Source organism: Anopheles stephensi, chromosome 3 (assembly GCF_013141755.1).
Source record: "Anopheles stephensi strain Indian chromosome 3, UCI_ANSTEP_V1.0, whole genome shotgun sequence".
Lineage (NCBI taxonomy): Eukaryota > Metazoa > Arthropoda > Insecta > Diptera > Culicidae > Anopheles > Anopheles stephensi.
In genome coordinates this window covers 27,774,883-27,795,541 of record NC_050203.1, presented here as the reverse complement: position 1 = coordinate 27,795,541, position 20,659 = coordinate 27,774,883, and the positions used below count along the sequence as shown (strand labels likewise).

Here is a 20,659-nt window from a genome sequence, read left to right as displayed (position 1 = left end):
TTCTATCGTACAGTTTTAGTCCCCTTTTCTCGTGAATCTTCTGAGAAATTAAAATAAAGTGTCCCGCATTTGTTATTGGTTCCTATTTTTAAGTCAGTCAAAACATCTCTCTTGTTTGGAATTTTGCCGCCAGCCCTAATGTTTATTTAATTTACTTGATAAGAATTAGCAAACGTAAAGCTATACAACCACATTATAAAGTGTTTGCTATACAACCACATCTATCTAAAAGTATCGTTAAAATTCTTGGTTAGGACACTAGCATCACTAGCTTCACTAGCATCAGATATACACGGTACAAGCTTATATAATGTGGACTATTTAATCCTGTGTATTGAGTTAATCTGAACAACTAATGTCTTTTTAAAGCTTCAATTCGATCACACTTCTTATGCTTAGTCAGAGTGGTTTGCAGAAAAAATAATGAAAAAGTAAGTAAAGAAGATCTCCAAGCTCTCTCTCTCTCTCTCTCTCTCTCTCTCTCTCTCTCTCTCTCTCTCTCTCTCGCTGTTCTTGGCCAAATGTCCTATTGACTCCACACATGGCCTAATGATACCACGTAGTTGGATAGTTAGTCCTCACTACCAGGGAACGGTCCTGATGGGATTTGAGCCCCGGTTCCAAATGGACCAAATGGAATTTGAAATTTTGAACACAATCGATCTCACCAAAAATCTTTATGGAATAATCCCAAGGTACAAAAGCCAGAAAATAAGGGCAAACAACTAGTTTGACAACGTGACAAGTTTTGTTTGAAGCTAGTGTTAAAATTGTACACCAAAGTGGGTATCCGGTTCTTAAAGCGTCGCGTGCTTTGCTGAGTGTAAGCCCTCTTCTCTGAAGTTTAAAACGTTACATTGCAAGAGGATGGAGCGTCATGGAGCTGTTTGAATGCTTATCAGAACGGACCTTGGCTCGGACCATAATACACTGGATTGTTTTAGTTCGGCGTGTGTTGAAGTAGAAGGCCCTAAAATGTTAAGACCATGCTGTCTTTTATAACAAAACGCACGTGGTAATTGATGTTGGAGAACTACATTCCTCCAGTTCTAACTTCTGGCGTCGTCTTGAGAACGTTAAGAATGAAATCATAAAATGGAGCTAAACTTCGCCAATTTAGGAATTGCTCTTCGGTGGACATAATTTATATGATCCTCCTGGCGAGTCCTGGACTAAGCCTTGCTACAAAGCATTTGCCAGATACTTAGATTCAATGCTACGCGCAATGTACAGCAGAGGACAATTAGGATCTCTTCAAGCAATCAAGCACATAACATGATCCTTTCCTTTGAAATGCCTCCCAATTCTATCCTCAAACTGATTTGAACGAACAAATAAAGCTGCTCTACATGCCAGAGAACACAGTCGTCGCCATTTCGACGATCTGAACGTTCATCTTCACAAATCTTAACCTGAGCAATCCAAATTTCAACTGATATTGAAGTACGTGTTCAGAGAGCTACATCACAGATGACAGGATCTTATAATTGCTAGAAAATGTCTTAAGACGATCTTTTATTTCCAAAAACATAAGCAAACTCGATTTATTGAATACTACAAACTTTGGTGATAGATTCTATGGTACTTTATTAAGCTTAAAACCAAAATTAGTCTCATACGAAACGTTGCCTGAAATGTCCCAATATCAACAGCAAACACCAAGCCGTTACTCCCAAAAACGTGCAGAATTGAGTTGGAAAATTGTTTTCCCCGACACAGAAAAACAAGAACACATCACTACGCCAACCATACGCTTCAAGATGAATCTCTGTGACTCTGTTTTTCCTGCGATTCTTTATCGTTGTTTTCCTTCGTTTTCCTTTGCAAAAAAAAACTCGTTCGATTCACTTACTTCCTGTGCTCTTGTAGCTTCTTTTTTTAGCCCAACCTCAACATCGGTACCAGTGGACAATGAGTGGAAAAACTACTTGCCATCAAACCACAACCACCAGCTCAAGAAACAAAGAGACCGTCATCCGAACTAATAAAACATCCTTGTTCTTCCCTTCTGGTCCAAGCGATCTTTCGAGCTCTCTCGCTCTCTCGAAGTTGTTGCCGGAAGAAGGACTTTACTACGCCTTCCCATCTCCAATCCTTTCGAATCCCAGGGCCACTTCTTCGGGCGTAACTTGCGGCGGGCCCTTCTCAGGAGCGTAACGATTTCCTTCATAATTGAAATGCCAAAGCGGAAATCGTGTGCTGTAGGTGTGAAACTATTGTAACTTTTCCTTCCGGGAAATGAACCATACTTTGCGTGCCGCCCTTCCATCACACCCCTTCTTTGTAGTCCCACCCCCCTTCCTGGCGTATCATCTTCCGCTGCGCATCCGGAGCATCCGGACAATGTGCTCCAGACCCGGCACTGGAAGAAGTTACGGCCAGAGAACCCTGTGTGTCTGTGTGTATTGCAACTCGGTTGCCGTTTGATTCGGTGGTCGGTTGGTTGGTTGGTTGGTTGGTGTGCGCGTTAAGTTGTCATCGTTCCTTATCCGACGCTTCTGCCGTGGAACCGGACGGCAGAATCGTAATTGTTCCAAGACGTTGACGACAAAGTTGGTAATTTCCTATTTTGCTAGTTTCATAAACAATCATAATTAAAATTAATATCGCGGTGCGGTGGTATGAGGTGAGAGAGGATGCGTTTCGGATGGAAACGGCAGGTAAGAAGCGGCACAGAAACATAAGAAACAGAAGAAGAGGACAATTGAGCACAATTGAGCATTCGCGGTGTTGATTGTGTAGAAAGCGCAAAGCATGGCATCAAAAGAAGTTACGCAAATGGAAGGAAACTATCGTGCAAAGGGAAGTAGAGAGCAAGTCCGAATGAAACAACAGCAATAATATGGTAAACATGGTTCCAATTTAGGTGTTTTCGGTTCGACGAGAAGTGTTTCTGGTTGTCCTCAGCTTTATTTGTATTCTGGTTTACTGATACAAAATGTTTTGAAGTATCAAATAAAGATAACTTCAAGAGGATCAGCTTCATGCTAATTATTCTTCGGTCCAGCAATCGATCTGTTAAGCAATTAATGTTAAAATAATATTTCTCTGTAAGATATTTTAGTGTTCAGATTGTTTTTTAATCTCTACAGCATATTCTGACGTAGTTAGAAGAGATTTTATCATCGAGGCAATAGCAATCAGGAACAAGGTTTATATTCTGCAACAGAATTTTATGCACTGAGATTCTGGGAACGCTTGTCCCTCTGTATAGAAAAACAAATTCGCTTCAACAAATGCCTTCCAACAGGAGCAATGAAGCTAAATAAAGAAAGTGGCTAATTTCTGCATATTTTGCAGAATGTTGATTAAGCTTTTGGTTAGATCTCGAAATGACTCTAGATAGACAGAAAAATAACTCTATATTTTGCGTATGCTATGATAATTTTAAAACAAAAAATTTAAAAAACATAACAAAATATTGCTGTACAAAGTTATCTGCATGGTACAAGGTTTATTGATAATATTACCAAGTTTGTTATTAATGGAAAATATATTAAATTCCCTTATGGACAAATCTTTGAGCGAAGTTGTTACAAAACGTAACCACTATTTCAAATTGAATTAAACAAAACGCAAATACGAAGACAGCACGACATCTGCTGCCAATCAGGAGCACTATGCAAGCGCCATCTGTACGTCAGGCTTAAAAACATCCGAATAAATGCACACAAATTTGAAAATATACCCCTGATGGTATGCAAGTTAAAAACACATTATCGAAATGTATGCAATCTGTATAACTTCCATCAGTTTCAGCGTGTTTTTGATAAATTTAAAATTAAACATCTGTGTTATTATGTTTATAAAACCCCCAGTCTGATTGTGAAAAGATCAAATATTGTATAATTGCACACGCACCATATATCAGCTAACACAAACAAAATTTAAGGGAACAATATCTGCGTGTTATACATTCATTTTTAACAAATATCAAACAAATTTGTTTCGCCTTACTTTTATCTATAATGCTAGAATTATACAAACATTATCACAATTTAAAAAACTCTCATAAATTGTCACCTTGAGGGCCGATATTCGTCCCAACGTTTCATTTCCGTTCACGCACGGTGGTTGCACCCTAGTGCCCAGTACGCACTCTTTCATTTAGATGTAACTTTTTCTTTCGTAAAATCGTTGTAACGGTAAGCAAACCACTTGTTTACTCTAACTTATTTAAAAAAAAACTTTGAAATTTTTGAAACGCGCTTTCTATATCATCCATCTACAAAACCCATCCGATTGAATAAGTGTTAATTTAAAAAAATAAATTTACATATTTATGAAAAAAGTTAATTTAAGTCTTTTAAATACATTTTCATACATTTCGTAAAATTATTCACAACAAATCTAAATCTTACACGTCAAACAAACAGTTCCCACGCACAGCCCACTATCCCATTTCCCATCAAAAACCCCCCCGGTAACCGTTTTGCCATCTCTTTCGTACGCAAACGCGGTACCGTTCTAAAGGGAGGGAAGGGGAGGAGTGGATAAATTTTCCGGCAAGGAAAATTGTAAACAGCTAAGCTTGCCCTCCCGGTTTTGGGGCAACTGCACGCATGCGAACGCTTTCCCTTCCCAGACGTACAACACAACAAGGGAGCGAATACCGTGTGTGTAGTTTGTCTTCGGTTTTTCCCATTCTTTCGCATTTCCTTACTTTCACGGTGTGTGTTTGTGTGTGCGTGTATGGAGGTGAGTGATTTTCACGCGTGTTTTTGAATGTGGCATTTTCGTGCAGTGGTAGTAGCGCCGTGAATTCGGAATCGATCCCGAGAGCCACCCCTCCCCCCATTCGAACGGTTGTCCATTCGTTGTGTGTTTAAGTGGCGACAACACATCGCGCGATAGGCGTTAGGCACCGGGTTTTCTTTTCCTGTTCATTCGAGTTTTTATCGTGAATTTTGTGAAAAGTTCTTCGTGAAAATGTGTGTATGTGTGCGTACGTGTTTTATTGCCGGTGGTAGTGTGCGGCAAGTGTGAGGAGGATACGTTAGCTTCGGAGGGGGCTTTTCTTGAGATTCGCGCTATGAGTTTTTAGCGAAGAACAAGACAGACTGCACTGGGAGGGAACCATCTGTGTGTCCTGTTTCCTTCCACTGGCGTTCGAAGGAATTTATCGATCCGAGTCGCGCAGGTACGTGAAAGTAGCCAAAAAACTGTTCTTCGGGCGCTCGGTAGGTTCATTTTGATACGCGAATCTTCGTGTGGTTTATGTGCCTTTAAGAAAGACTTTAAGTGATGGGATATTCTTGTACTAATAGCAGTCAACCAACAGGAAAACCTATAAAAATAAAAAAGTACATATCGGGGATTTTCTTCAACTCAAAACACATGCAAAACTTTAAAGAACATAATTATCTACTTTTCATCTCCTAAATGCAGTAAGCACCTGAATGTCACGCCTGAAACGATTGCTTCCTGGTTTTATTGCTCGTGAGTGAACCAACCACCCAGCCCCAAAATAAACCATAAAAGTACCTCATAATATAGCCATGATTGCACTATCTGCACGAACTACCTTCCGGCCAATGCTTTACCAAGAAAATCTGCTGGCAAGGTCGGATCGAATCAGCAGAAAAACCATTTTATTCCTTTTTTGCCTTCCGTTTCCCTGCTACTTGTTTTTTCTGATTCACCTACATCGGTACAAGATTTCTCCAGCTACAAGCTCAATAAAATATACTTTTTATGACAAAATTATGAAACACACACACACCAACTACCCTAACGCACCGACTGTGGCACCGGTATCACCGGTTCCAACGACGGAAGTACGATTAATTACTACGATTTTCCCAGCACGTGACAACGGTCTGCTTCTTCGTCAACCTCCTGATGTGAACGCTGGGGACAAAATGATGTTTATGCTGGTGATGCTCACCGTCAGCATTTTTTCTCTCTATCGAGGTCATCAGGAAGATCGCTTGAAGAAGAAATGAACCAGATTCTCCTGAATGGCTGATTGGAGTACAGCCCTGTTCGATTAAACCAAGCTGAGTCGGCTCCTAAGGTCGTTGGAATCAATTTAAGTCTATCTCATCTCACCAAGCTCATTACAGCTTAATTACCTGGTGTGGTTTTACATCGTACCGCCGGCTCCCACTGGCATCGATAGGCCATCAATTGGCTTTGATTAAAATCTATCACCTGATCGACGAGATCTTCCCGCGGAGTCGTCCGGTGTTGATTTTGAGATTAATGTGACTTTGTCACCGACTTCTCCTACAAAAAAAAGAAGTGTTTTCCTGCTCTCACCCCAACAAACACGCATTCACGCACGCACGTGGCACGTGAAAGACATTACGATGTATGTGTCAGTGTTTTAATGTTCCTCTAACGGAACGTCCAAATAGCTGCATTGGCACGTGCCTCCATGCTGGTGGCGTTAGCTGGAAGGTTCCATTTTTGTTTTCCACCTCTAAAGCTCCGTTACATTTTTAAACCCCCCTTGGGTGCGTTCTTCCATTTTTTTTATAATCGATCGGATGTTTATACGTTGACCGTCACCATGAAAAATTGGAGAATGTTTATGGTAGTTTCGCCTTAAGTTTACAGTTGTACCGGGCACAATTTAGAAGGCAAGGTTGGGCTGTGTTTTTATCAAAACGGAGCTTGTTATGGAAGCAACACCATTACAACGATTACACCTTGTAGTGGTGAGATTTGTATCGATATGGGCTTATTACAACACACCTTTTGAGAGAGTTGTGTGTGAGGGGTTATTAACAAGTGGATATCAAAACTACACAAATGGAAACATCGCTGAGTGTAACACTATTTGTGGAATAAAGCAAGCGTGTTAGCTGGTTGTACGATTGTGAATAAGTTCAGGCCTCTTATTTTTATCCATAAGGAGAGCTGCGTTCTGTTATAAAATGCTTGAAACAAATACGTTAATGTTGGCAGAAAGAATGGCTGAGCTTCTAAATAATGAATGTATCAATCGACATCGATCTACTAATACAAAACATTGTATTTATAATTTAATTTATTTTCATGAAGAAATTAGCCGGAAAACACAACATTATATAAAAGCATTAAATGGACGAGGTAGATCTTGTTCTCCTTTTCTATCAAGCTAGGGATCAAACTCATCTACTTAACACTCATACAGGATGTCTCTCAGGTCATCAAACGAAATTCAAAGTATTACTTACAAGGCGGTAGCTACAATCAGGAATTAAAACCTTTGGCTCCTCTCACTTTTAGAATCCGTAGTTGCCTCTTGATTAAGTATATCAACCAACCCATCTTAAACCAAACCATTTAAACTTTTTTTTGTATATTATCATATATCTTCATTGCTTGATAATATTAAATTCTCCATCGGCCGCATGATATATCCAAATTAAACCATGCTTCATGAAACTGCCGAACAGGGTGTTCTCGATAAATTAGACATATTTATAAGGGTTTATATTTGTAGCAATACGGCCAAGTCATTCCTTATTTATTTATTTTTATTTATTTTTCATTATGACCGCTTGAAGCCGTATTGTCCGCACCGCATGTGCTGACGAAGTACAAATTTCCAAAAAATACAAAAAAATCATTGAAAATTACCAAGGCACTTCCTCCCTGATATTTCGCCTTATCCCGGGTGTGCTCGGTTTGCCAAATCGTCCCTGATGAATAGGAAACAAGCACTAACACACACTATGATACACACACACACACTAACCGAAACCGATTGATAGGGCCGGGGATCAATTCCCATCCGGACCGACTCCGAAGGACTAACTATCAAGCTACGGGCAGTGGTGGGTCAAGATATTTGGAGGCCCCTAGCGGAATGGCAGTTTAGGGTCCCTCTTATTGTTGTGATATTATAGGGAAATAACCGGATTTCCCTCACCTATGAGGCCCCCCTGGCCGACGAGACCCCGTGCGGGCGCTCCTTCCGCTCCTAGGTTGATGCGCCACTGGCTACGGGTAAAATAATTATTCGATCCACAGGAAGCCCAAAAATGGTAGGCCAATACATTCAAGATTTGAACTCATCTTCATTTATATTGCTTATGGCAGAAAGGAAGGATTGTTCCGAGCAATGAAATAGGATTATTATGATTTCTGTCTAATGCCAGGAAGACAGGTGTAGATAAGCATCAAAGACTGGCTAGGAAATTCCTCGTGTTATTTCCCCAAACTGTGATGGCTTTCGGATGTATTTTCTCTGAAGGCGATGTGATGTTTCTGCATTTTCCAAAAAGGACCTCTGATTTACATCAGTTGCCAATGGTAAGGCACTTTACGATGACTTTGCGGGAATGGCTGTGTAAGCCCTGTATTGAGTGACAACATTTGGAAATTAATAAAAAAATTAAAGATACAGAGATGATTTTCTTTTCCCTTTCGGAGCTGTCAAATTTGTCCGGAACACCCTATTGTTGGTAACCAAAGCGTTAGGACTATAAGACATAGATTAGTAGAGGCATTGAAATAAAAATATAAATAAAAGCATGTTGCTTACAATTTATGTAAATTCTACTTTGATTCAGCCTGAATTGTAACATATTAACAGCAAATGTTTTAAAACAATAAACAAAACAACAATGAACGTTAATGGAACTGACGATTGTCATGTAAATTATTAGCATTTAAACATGCTGATGCTCTTATTGCGATGGTTTAAAAACGAAAGAAATTCCCTACGCTCTCTCATCACAAAAAAGACAACATTCCAACACATTTTTTCTCGACAAAAAATCCTATTTATCTAAACATCAATCATTCTGCACCTAAATAATGGTGCATTGTATACACGCAACGTCAGCCAGCCCCAGCTCTGAGCCTTGCTCGGGGCTTCGCTTTCCCTTTTGCAGCTGGTTCGGTTGCTGTTTTGGTGCTGCAAAATATTTACAACTCTTACGCGCACCCACAACACCAGCGGTCCGCTGCCTAATGGTAAAACTATCTGCACTGCCACAGCTATTTGGCGTACACGATCTGCTTTAAATTGGCTTAATTCAGTGCAACTTCCGCCTGGGCCAGCGAAACTCCCGTCGGTCGTCTGCAGTTCAGCTCGCTCGCTGCTCCAGTATCGCCCGCATCTAATCTCATTTTCCAACCGACACCGATCTGAAAACAGGCTCGAACGCCTTACGAACGCACGGGCCATTCATCAACTCGATGATGCTGGTGAGGATTGCCCGGGTCGCTTGCATAGCTTGCCACTGGAATACAGCGGATTACTGTCGCTTGCTAGCGCACAAAGTCAAGTCGCGTTTGCAGATTTAACTACCCATAAAACATATCGAACGCACAAACAACGATGCTTATTGCTGGTGCCCGTGTCGCACGGAGTGTCTGCAGGGAGATTGAGAGATCGTGAAGCAGGGAACGCATGACATGCATTTTTATGGGGTGAGAGATAGTTGGTGTAGGGTTTTTAACTCCAGCCAAAAAAACAAAATCATCGTCCATTCGTCCATCTTTTCTGGGGGCCGAAACGCATAGAGACGTTCCGATACGTTATTCACAGCAGGAAGTCCGAATGGCCGCTCGAAACACAACAAACTAAGTCGGCAGATGTTTCCAACGGTTGTGATGCACTCTTTTCCTAACCTGTTCGGCTTTCGGTGATCGGTAGATCACGTTCCCCGTGGTGCCTGTGAGTGAAACCGGCCAGAATTTCCCATTGACCTACATACAATTTCCAATTCTTCACCAAGTGTGAAGTGATCCCTGTCGATCGGGTTTCGTCACCATCTGAGAACCCGGGGAAACCCTAGAAAATCTTGACTGCTTGAATCACATCGAATGTTTGTGTTGGAATATTATTCTAGCGCGTTAAATTTAACGAAAACATGCACCAGGAAAAAAAATTGAAAGAACCATGTATACCCAGGGATCTTGCACAATTTTAACGCACCTTCGCGCATCATCCTCCATACAGGAACGCGGCAGAAACTTTGAAGGTTTTGCTCTCAATCTCGATAAAATTACACCCAATGCATGAGCGCTCAAACAGCGCGTGTTTATACTTCGTTAGCTTTCTTAACCCGTACAAACAAACCCGTTTCTTGGCGGTGCTTTTCAGTAACTCATCCTTTACCTAGCTCCCGGACCGAAAGCCGGAAGTACCAACGCATTTGGAAATTGCACGGATGCACCTGCACCCTCGGTGGGATAATTCCTGTCCTGTTTACTTTCCGGCAACCCGGTACGCTAATGCTGGCAATAAATGGTAAACCCAAACCCACCACCAAAAGCGCAAACCATTCCGGAAGGCACAGACAGAGGCTCTCGGTTTACTACGTGCGTCGTTCGCAAGGACCAACGGCGGTAACGGTTATGATTGTTCCACAACTCGCATGTTGGATGCTAATGGAAAGTTGTTTACGATTTCACTGCCCCCAAAAGGTGTACCGTGCAGTGGAGAGAAAAGCAATCAAAGCCAAGATGCATATGCAAATGTTACGCCCGGGTGTACTAACCGCTTCGAATGTAACAATTTGCTTTTACGAGACCGGAGACTGCAGGTTTTGGTTGCAAAAAGATCAATTTTGCTACTTAGCTTTAAAGGGTGTCATTCAAGTACGAGTGAATGCAGTCCAGCCTTGGAGCGTCCCGGTGGTGCAATGGTAGCGCCGTCAGCTGCTAACTCGAACGGATCGATTTCAAATCCTGTCTGTGGGGGACTGCATCCTCTCAAACAGGACTTTTTCCCAAACTACGGGTAAATAGAGCAGATCAGTACCCTCTCGTAAACATACTAGTTCCAAGGGAAAAATACTAATGCCAAATACAAATAACGTACGTGTATCGGTTATTATTAACGAGCTCCTCTCTTTTAAAAGGCGGAGTCCTCTTTATTAGTAATCCATAAATCAATCATAAACCTATCCACACGCTATCGTCGATCCCTGCTGGCTTGGCTCGTGATTCTTCTTCTGTACCTAAACTCAACCACAAAAAATGCATCATTCTACCCACATCTCCTCTCTACATCCAGCCAGCACTCAGTACTTTGCACGCCAGGCCAGCTGTTTGAGGTGCCAAAACACGGCAAGTACTCATAAATTAGCAAAAGGCAGGCAAGAGGATCACACAGCTGAAATTAACTCCTGTTAATTTTCCACTGCAGTGCCATAAATCGTCCTCAAAACCGGTTCCCATTCGAGAGTTGTCGTCTAGGCTATAACTATAACTGAGAACAGCCGAGAAAGATGTGTGGTGGCACCTTCTGTGCCCGAGAAAACCGATACGTCGTCCCCCGGTATGAGGTCCTCGGGTTTTTGAAGGTAAGGACCAGTCTTGAATTGAATAAAAAACACACACATACACTCACACACATACAATCCTTCTGATAGTTCTCCGTTTGTCTGGTATCCTTTGGTGCAATTGTGCATTTTGGGCTCAAGTTGGGTTCCCTGCTTTTATTCTGGCTCCTAGCTGCCCTAGAAGTGTTTGTCACCAATTGCAACTATTCGATCGGTATCGGAACCAGCGAAGTGCTGCTCGATGAGGGATGAGGACACAAAGGATCAGATTTATTTTTTGCTCTTTTTTTTTGGGAGAAATTTTCGGCCTCCTATCGCAAACGGTGGTAATTTGATACGTTTATGGTGATTTTATTACGATTCTTCTCTTTCACGTTGCTCTTTTTTCTGTTCTATTCTGATTCTCATTGAGCATCAAATGCTTTTTTTATCAATTATTTATTAATCTTTTGTGCTCTCTTTTCTTTTCTTCTACTTTTATTATCTTGTTTTGTGTAGTTGTTTTGTAGTGGAATTTATTTATTATATTTTTATGGTTATTTTTACAACAATTATCATAAAAATGCTTATTTATAATAAAAGAGAAAAGTTTTTTATAACAAAATTATCTACAAAGCGTTCATACTCAATATAGGCAATAAAGGGAAGAGAAAGAATGGTAAATGTTTATCTCCAAATACCACACTGACCATCCTTAAGACAGCTCGAACTTCCAAAACGTCAAAATGTATCCTGCCATAAATTCTTTCCCTGTCATTCACGATTACTTTTCTGTCGTGCAGCACCAAACACACGCCAGCTCTCGAAAGCAGGAGCGCTGCTGTCTGTTTGTTGCCTTTTATTCAATGCTCCCGACCATCATCTTCATCCTAACCGGTGCTTTTCGCTTTCCTTTGATTCCCGGTGCGATGACAGAAGCTCTAAAACCGCTTGTACATGCTGAGTGCAAAGGGAATGGAAGGAATCGAAATAAAAAGCTCACAAACAGCTCTCCTGAAAACCCAGACACATGAAATCGTTTAAAAATAATAAAAAATAACACCCGACGAATCCTGCGACCACTACGGTAACGTAAACTGGTCCTGTGCAAATGGCGCTTCGCCAGGACACAACACCAAACAGGGCCAAGCAAACAGGTAGAAAGCACAGGCAAATAACGGTTCCGTTTCCATAATGATACCTTTCCATCCGTAAAAAAGGTGCATGTTTTGAGGGTTTTTGATTTTGGCTCGCTCATCGCAGCTACCTGGCGTTTCACCGGAATCGATTCACTCCGTGCGTCCCTCTTCAACGGCGAGCTAATCGAGATGTGTGTGGTTCGCTCTACTGGGTATGTGTGGAAGCGAGAGCCCTCCCATCCTTCCCGGGCAAGGATGATCAGGGGATGATTTGGAATAGGTTTTCGAAGGATTTTCCTTTCCAAAACGGCCAACCGAGGGACCTGTGTCGTTGTGTCCTGCCCGAACGGGGAACGCAAATAACGCATCATCACAACCATTCGAACGAAGGTACGTGTGTGTGTTGGTGGCTGAATGGTGGCACCTGGTACACCGGAACAGACCGAACGAAGAGACGAAATAAAAAACCCCTAGCTCCAGGGGTGATAAGCGCACATTGTTTGCTGTTTGCTATCTGTTTACGCTTTCGCAGTTTGGTCAAAGGTTAACGACAGGTTGACCATGCTGAGAGAGAGAGTCCCGACATCCTGTCGAAATGTCCGGCCGGCCGGAAGTTTCGTTTAAATTCGTCGAACTGGGAGCAGTTTAGAAGCATCGGTCATTTCACTGGAATGAAGACATTTTTTGGGGAATACAAAGTTTGCTTGATTGAACGTTTGCTTGTAGAATAGAAATGTATGATTAAAGTAACACTAGGGTACTCTCCCTATCTCTTTTTTTCAACTATAGCTGTATCCCACCATGAGTGCATTCGTGTGGTTGATCAGAAATTACAGGGTTTACCTACTCATTTAACGAGCGTCAGCATATCGAAGCGACTTATACAGAAATTTAATATTTTTTGGTAAACTGTTCACAAGAGTAAGTCAATGGTCATGTTGCAATTGCAAACTTCGCTGGTACATCTTCAAATTGTTTTGTTCCAAAACATTTATTGTCGATTCACTCAGAAGAATTTTACAAATAATGAGAAAATATACATTGCGACGATTTCTGCAAACAGCTTGCAATTTGATGTGCAAGCGATGAGCGATGCTTACAAACGTTTTGATGTCATTTAGCATTTTTTAGTTTGACAGGATTGTCCCAAACACTCCGTCAAATATCCACAGCTTATTACTAAGACAACGTCCCCTAACAGTATACAGTTTCCAATAAGTTTCACAACGAGATTTCAATATTATATTTTCCACTTTTTCTACTTGACATATTTCCTTAAGTGAATCGACAATTCCATTATCTGGATCGAACCCCTGTACACAACCTGTATTTTATGCTTATTGAGTTTTACAACACCTTTTCACTGCTATAGCAAGATGAAACATTATAACAGATGACAGATTCTGGACACCAAAAAGAGTTTAAGGACTCTTCAAACGCTGCAGAAAGTTTCGAGAAACCCCAAGCTTTAGTTCTATGCTAGTTGGTTTATCGCTGTAAAATGTGCATCCAGGGATCAGAGCATTTTTCTAAACAAGGAAAAATATTTTGAACAAGGTTAGAATTTTTTGGCTTGGCACTAAAAACACGAGAAGTCTCGGCCTGCCACATTTATGGCTTTCTGTGACTTGATGTTAACCATAGCAAATTAGTCAGACCGGGCAGCGCACGGCGAGGCAGTCTGGATGGTCAAGGTTAGAATTGTTAGACAAAATATGCTGTCTGCGACGAAGCTTTGTTTGTATTAATCCGTCAAAATGAGCGACTCATGGCAGTAGTGATTTTTTAAGGTAGTTATCCATCCGGTAATCTTACCATATTGGATCATATTACATTACGACAGCCAATTATAGGAGCATAAAGTCCTATAATTTTCATAAGACCGTTCGTAGCTGAGTTTCAACATTAAATTTGAATGTTTCTGTAAAGTAGAAATTCCGAAAAATTTAGATCAATTAGAACATACCTCACTGATACGATCCGGTAAACCCTGTAACCATCATTCATACATTTTTGCACCACCCGTTTCATGTGGATCGTGTTTCATAATCAGCTAATTTATCCGGTCGTAAATAAAATCACCCTTCGATGATGCTCGCGATTAAGCCATTCCATCCAGCCCCATCACACCATCAATAGTGGCTTGGAAACTGCAACTGCATAGTACATAGTACCGTAGGGAGGAAAAAAAAGTCGAGCGTTAACTCGCCTAGCAAGAGTTACCATTTATCAGTCCCTTCGATACCACCCGAGTAAGCCCAGCGAGTTCCCTCGCTACCCAATCTCATCATCCCAGGCGAAGATCGATCGACCCGCATAAGAGTTTTTATCGCTTTCAACAAACGCTGAGACTGAGAGGTCTCACAGACGAGCGGACTAGCCGTACGTGCATGCATTCCTTATCAACCGTCTGCATCTCGGCGATCTCGGCCGTTCCTTGGTTGCATTCTAAGCTGCACCGGCATAGAAAGTAATGGGTACGAAGGGAGAGAAAAAAAAGCGGTTAAATCACTCTTTAACATTTCCATTTGCCGGGGTCAGAAATTTTAATATCCGGCAAATAGATGACGGTACCGGGCGATTGGTTTCACATTAATTTTCATCGCACCACACACTAGCTGAGCCGTCCGGGTGTCCCTTTGAATGTCTGAGAGGGTTGGTTTTAAAGCAAGTCGGTTTTCTTAATTCAAATTCAGTATTGCTGAAGTTTTAATATACACTCTCAGCTAATGTGCTTCAACTCCCCAGGAGTATAATAAATATGCTACTCCTCCATCTTCACCACAAACTACTCGCATGCGTTCGTCAACGCCTTATTTCGGCGCCTTTTGCCGTGTAAGCGGGCCCAGCACGTGCAATGCCGATTGCGCAGCTTGACTCTTGATGTTAGCCGGAAGAATTCACAAAACGCTGCGTGCTTTGCAAACACTCTGGCAGATGCACAGAGTCACGACCGCGGCTAACGCCATCCACGCAGCTAACGAACATTATGCAATAAGTCAGCTGTCGAGGGACGGGCGAACTGCGAATGCTCGCTCCACTGACGCAACTCCAACCGGCGGAGATGTTTATTTTGGAAATGAATATGGAACGCTTGTTTGATTATTTGTTCGGTGTATTCGTTCGCTTTTTTTCTCCCGAATTCTTGCTCTTTCCATGCATTGCTCACTGGCACCACATCTCGTGATCTCGTGCGAGGTTTCGTGTTTAAACAAATATGTTGCCCGCGAGACTCCAGCATCAAACGATACCGACTGGAGAAAGATTCTTCCGTTTTAGAAGGAAACCCCAGTAGGGGAATTGAGGGTACTAGGCGTTGAGTAAGGTTCATCTTGTTGCCTAATATTCGTAATGGTCCCTTCTGCGTAGCGTACATATTTAAAACAGTTCCACCGTAACTAGCATTTGGCATTGGAGATAAAGCGATTCGAATTTGGTTCGATTTCTTCACCAACCAAACCACACACACAGGAAGCGATCATTCGACACTTGCTGCGTTGCGAGAGTGCTTGATCTTCCATTCCTACACTTGCTTATCCGGTGCAGGGTGGTTTTCAAGATTCCGATCTCCAGACATCAAGACGCTGACATTTTCCGACACTTCCGGTTAGCTTCCTGTGGAACTGGATATCGAACGAACGGTATACGTTTACTGGCGTCCCTTCCGAATTCTAGGATTTCTATATCTGGCACCGCTCCGCAACGCAGACACGACCTTCCCGACTTTCGATCGTACACAAATCGTCTCGTTAGATCCCCTCGTAATTTTGGTTGAAGTGAAATAGCTTCGGGAAATATTTTGCCCTCACCAGCCTTGTTATAATTAATAAGGGCGAAATGCATGAGAACCATTGGAAAGTGTGTGAAAAGGCTCTGCTTTTTTTTTGCTTAAGTCTTTTTTGCTGCAATGTGACCTTGAGGCCATGTTGAATACAAACGGGTAAAAAAGGGTTGCGTTTTTCTTTGCGCTAACGATCCGTTAAAAGGCTTACTTTACCGTCATTAATAACCCGATTTGAATTTTTGTTAACCGTTAAATAATTTGTACGTGTAATGTTTCAGTTAGCATTTTGCGTCAGAGAATTTCACCGTCTAATGGCTTTTATTAACCGACGGTAAGGGTGTGCACGTAAGATTGTATTGCTCATTACATTTGTCGTAGTGACTGTAATGTTTTTAATTAAAAAATGATTCAAAATTTTGTTCTTGAAACCGTTGGGTTGTAATGATATGAGAAAGTGATACATTCTTCTTTTTTTTATTCATAAAGAACGGCCTGGCCGTATTGCTTAAAGCTAAATTACAAATATAAGTACAATTCACGATGGTTTGGAAACATTTCCTTCTCCAAACCGTGAAAGGGCACCTTATCCCGGGTGAGCTCGGTTGATATATATCCGTCATCCAGTAGTCGTGGTAGTGTTGGTTGCGAGGGTCGGTATCGTAGGTGATCATCTCATCCCGTTTGTTTTTGGGATATGCCATCGTCAGTATTCTTTTGGTCGAGATCCAGCGTTCTTCCATCCCTCTGGCTTGTCTGCATTCCTTGACCGATGCAACACGCCATTGCAACGGTGTAGTTTTGGTCCTGGATCATCCTGGATATTCCGTCTATGCCATACCAAGCCCCACTAATATCGCACTCATTCATACATTCATTCATTCAATCAGTCATTCATCATCATACACACAAGCGAGATACAACACGTATAACAGACAAACATACATTCTTCATTTATCCTCGATAAAAATATAATAAAATAACATTTTCAACCGCTCAAGGAATTGGAAAACAAATTGAATATTTATTAATATCATTCGGGGCATTCATTGTCCGCTTTGTTTGGCTTGAGAAGTTTAAATTTATTTAACTAACTAAAACTACACCTATCTCTCTTCTTCTTCTTCTTCTGCTTCTTCTTTCTTGGCCTATTGACCACTTAGGACAAAGTTTGCCATTTCTGGTTTACCAGACTTATTGATACCGCATAGTTGGATAGTCAGTCCAATTCCAATGGCCCCGAAGGAATGTGAACCAATCTCTATCTCTATTGACCTTTCTCTACTGATCTCATTATAAGTTTAATATCGAAATAAACAAAAGCAAACAGCATTACTAAGCGCTTAAGTACAAATACTATGTTTTAAGAAACGACTGCTTGCTACTACTTATACCACCAATGATTGTCAAATAACATTAATAACATTGAAATTCTGGAAAAATAATCTTGATATGTACAGTTCACCTTTAAAAAGTTTTGCCATTAACTATGGCATGTTTCCGAGTGACAAGCTTTTGAATTTGACTAGTCTTATCGAGCCTTTTAACTAGTGGGGCGGTCCGGTAGCTGAGGCGACAGTGACGCCGGTCTTGACACAGCAAGACCGGGGCTCAAATCCCATCAGAGAATGTCTGTGCAGGACTGACTACCTTGCCACGGGTAAAATCAAGCCACATCAAAGCCAGAAATTGTAGTGCCAAGGAAGAAGAAGAAGAAGAATCGAGCCAATGCGTAGCGAAACATCCTACACTACAATTCGAACCTTTCGATCCAATATTTTCTCCAAATACAAGTACAGAACGCCCCAGACTACAAAAGTTCAAGAGTCTGAGACACATTCAATTTTTTTTCTGATAGTGCTCCTAGAGAGTCAATTTGCTGTTTGAACATTTACTTTGGTCAGAAACATTATCACAAACTTTAATTGGTTTTTCATAGATAAATAAATTCACATAAAAAAGTCTCCTAAAACGATAGTAGGAAGTAGAAAAATTCGATGAGCACCATTATCTATACGAGCTGTCTGAAGTAAGATGGAAGGCATTTGGCAGCATCATTGGAGTTAATAGGTTTCAAAAATTTGATATCGTTTGCATATGAAATAAAATAATCGATGTAATGGAAAATTCAATCTCTTTTATTTTAAGTATCAAATAAATCTTAGAGATGCAAACTTGAAAGATCACCCCATCACATAATCAAGAGATGGAACATTTCTATGAACAAATCCAATCAAAAGCATTTGAGCCTCAAAGATTCTTCAAAATATAGCCAAAAGTGATTACAAAGTGGAAACAGGACCGCTTTCTAACACAAACGAAGTGGCATTTAAACCCAGACGAAACGTTTCCTGGTACAAAGCAAAAAAAGACAGCTCAAGGAAGTATAAGTATTATTCTAAAGGAAGTATAAGTCAAGGAAGCCAGCAATGCAACTGGAACTTTGAGTCCTTTGTCTTTCTTAATCTCTCAGGAATGTAACTATCAAGAATTGCCACGAATAAACCCTTACGGTTATAGTTCTTTAGGAGATAGTTTATTAAAAAATTTCCCCGAATTAATTAGCATTCGTTGGTAACGTCTTCGTGAGCCATTTTAGCCTCCAATATCTCGCGAGAAGCAGTGTCAAGAAGATTTAGGTTCAGAAATTTAGATTGTAACCTGATATAGCAAAAACGTTTCAAACTACTTTCTACCCTCTATCTGCACTATTTATCTTGTGAAATAATTTTCCTACATCAAAAGATTCATCAACCTCATTAGAACAACTTGCTCCGCATGCATGTGGTTATCAGATCTCATGCCCAACATTTCAAAGTATGCTCAATTGCGATGCCCTCTTTGAAGTTTATACTTGATTCCTGCAAACATGTTGAACGATCCCTTAACCACAAGCAATACTGCTGCTGCCGCCTTTTCTTTGAGTTAAAACGCCTGCCGAGTGCTTCCAACTGTTCCGTCAACCAACCACAACGGATTCGGGAGGATTTCTCTCACTCCCATTCTAGTCATAGCAAGGAATTTGTGTCTGTTTCTAGCTAATATCCCTGCAACTCAACGACTGGCTCGGGTATCTAACTTATCATTAAGTCACACAAAAGACCTCTGATTTGAATCCACCGAGTAAATCCGATGGCAAATCAATACTGTGCTGGTGCGTGGTCTATCGATTGGGACACTCACTGTGTCCACAAATTCACAATCCATCCACGCGGCATTTGCATTTTACGACAGATTAATTCACTGTGCTGTACCTGCCAAATGCAGCACACCGTACAGTACAGAACGCAGTGCAGAAATCCAAATATTTACGATACGATGTTGCCTATTCTGAGACTGCAACATCTGTACCATCATCACACACGCAGCTGGAGGTGTGAGTGCTTGCGTTTGTAGTACGCACAACTCATCACCCAATGTCGAACGATGCACGCCACGGCTCGCAAATGACCTCACGCTGACTTCTACTGCTCCGCTACCGGTCCAGCGGGTGGATTGTCACAACAATAAAGCAGGGAAGGCAAAACTGAAGTTGCATTTGCATCTTATAACTTATAGCTGGTCGCTCACACGGTACTGGCTTCTATTTACTGGCTTTGTCAGACAATTTCCAACCAACAAGAGGTGCTCTAAATAAAACGAAACGAGCGAAAAAGAAGAGCTAACAACCTCCACCACATCATAGTGAAGCGGCGTAAAAATCTCCACACGCGATTCTATCGCACGGTTTAGGGAATCGGGGCCGTGCCATGCCGGGACCGAACCATGAACGGATCGGTACATTCCTTGCTCGGTTGTGCACACTCACTTCAGGGAAGAGTTTGATGATGGAAAAATTGGCTACATTGCTGACTCTAAGCTGCTTACCGTGCTTGTGATCTGCTTAGCAAAAATGGGGAAGTCCACCGAGTCGGGTCGACTTTATTTTCGGGTAGCCATTATCGTTTCCCAACCGGAAGGTGAATGTGCGCGTCTGTCGGGTGGTATGTGAACGGCAGTGTATCACCACGGAGGCCACAATCAACCGTGGGGAATCTGTCTACACATCCAGCCCAGTGAAGCTGCTCCTAACTCCATCAGCATATCAGCAACTGTTGGTTTCTTTCTTGCTCTCCTACTTTTCGTGTTGTGATATGTTTTGCCCGCTTTTCATATCATCCTTCTTTTCATTGTTTTGTTTTGGTGATAACAAAACATCCTACCGTCCTGCCTGAAAGAACACTCTTGTATGTTCAGCTCTTTTAAGGGTAAGGTTTTGCACCATGAATAGCATCATTAGTTGGTGGCGGCGGTAGTCGTGGTAGAGTTATTTAATGCGTTCCCCATTCGCACGAGGTAGTATTGATTTTTTGGAACCCAGGTTCTTTGAATGGTTCTCCAGGAATCCTAACTTATCAAACCCGCTTATTATGGAGGGGTTTATTAGGAGTTGTGGTTTGAATATGGGAACTCTGCTGGTGTATAATTATGATGTCAAATCAAAGCTTCTGAATATTCAATCTACGGACTGTTGAAGCCAATGGACATCAAGT

The 20,659-nt window shown here is 41.5% G+C and overlaps 1 protein-coding gene across 1 annotated transcript in view; it reads left to right on the top strand.

Annotated features, from left to right (window-relative positions):
• Positions 1-4,568: 4,568 nt before the first annotated feature.
• The window catches only part of LOC118511552, a 116,725-nt gene continuing 100,634 nt past the window's right edge, over positions 4,569-20,659 (top strand). The window contains exon 1 of the mRNA XM_036054778.1: positions 4,569-5,140. The gene's annotated coding sequence lies outside the window, so the exon portion shown is untranslated. The remainder of the gene's footprint in view (positions 5,141-20,659) is intronic.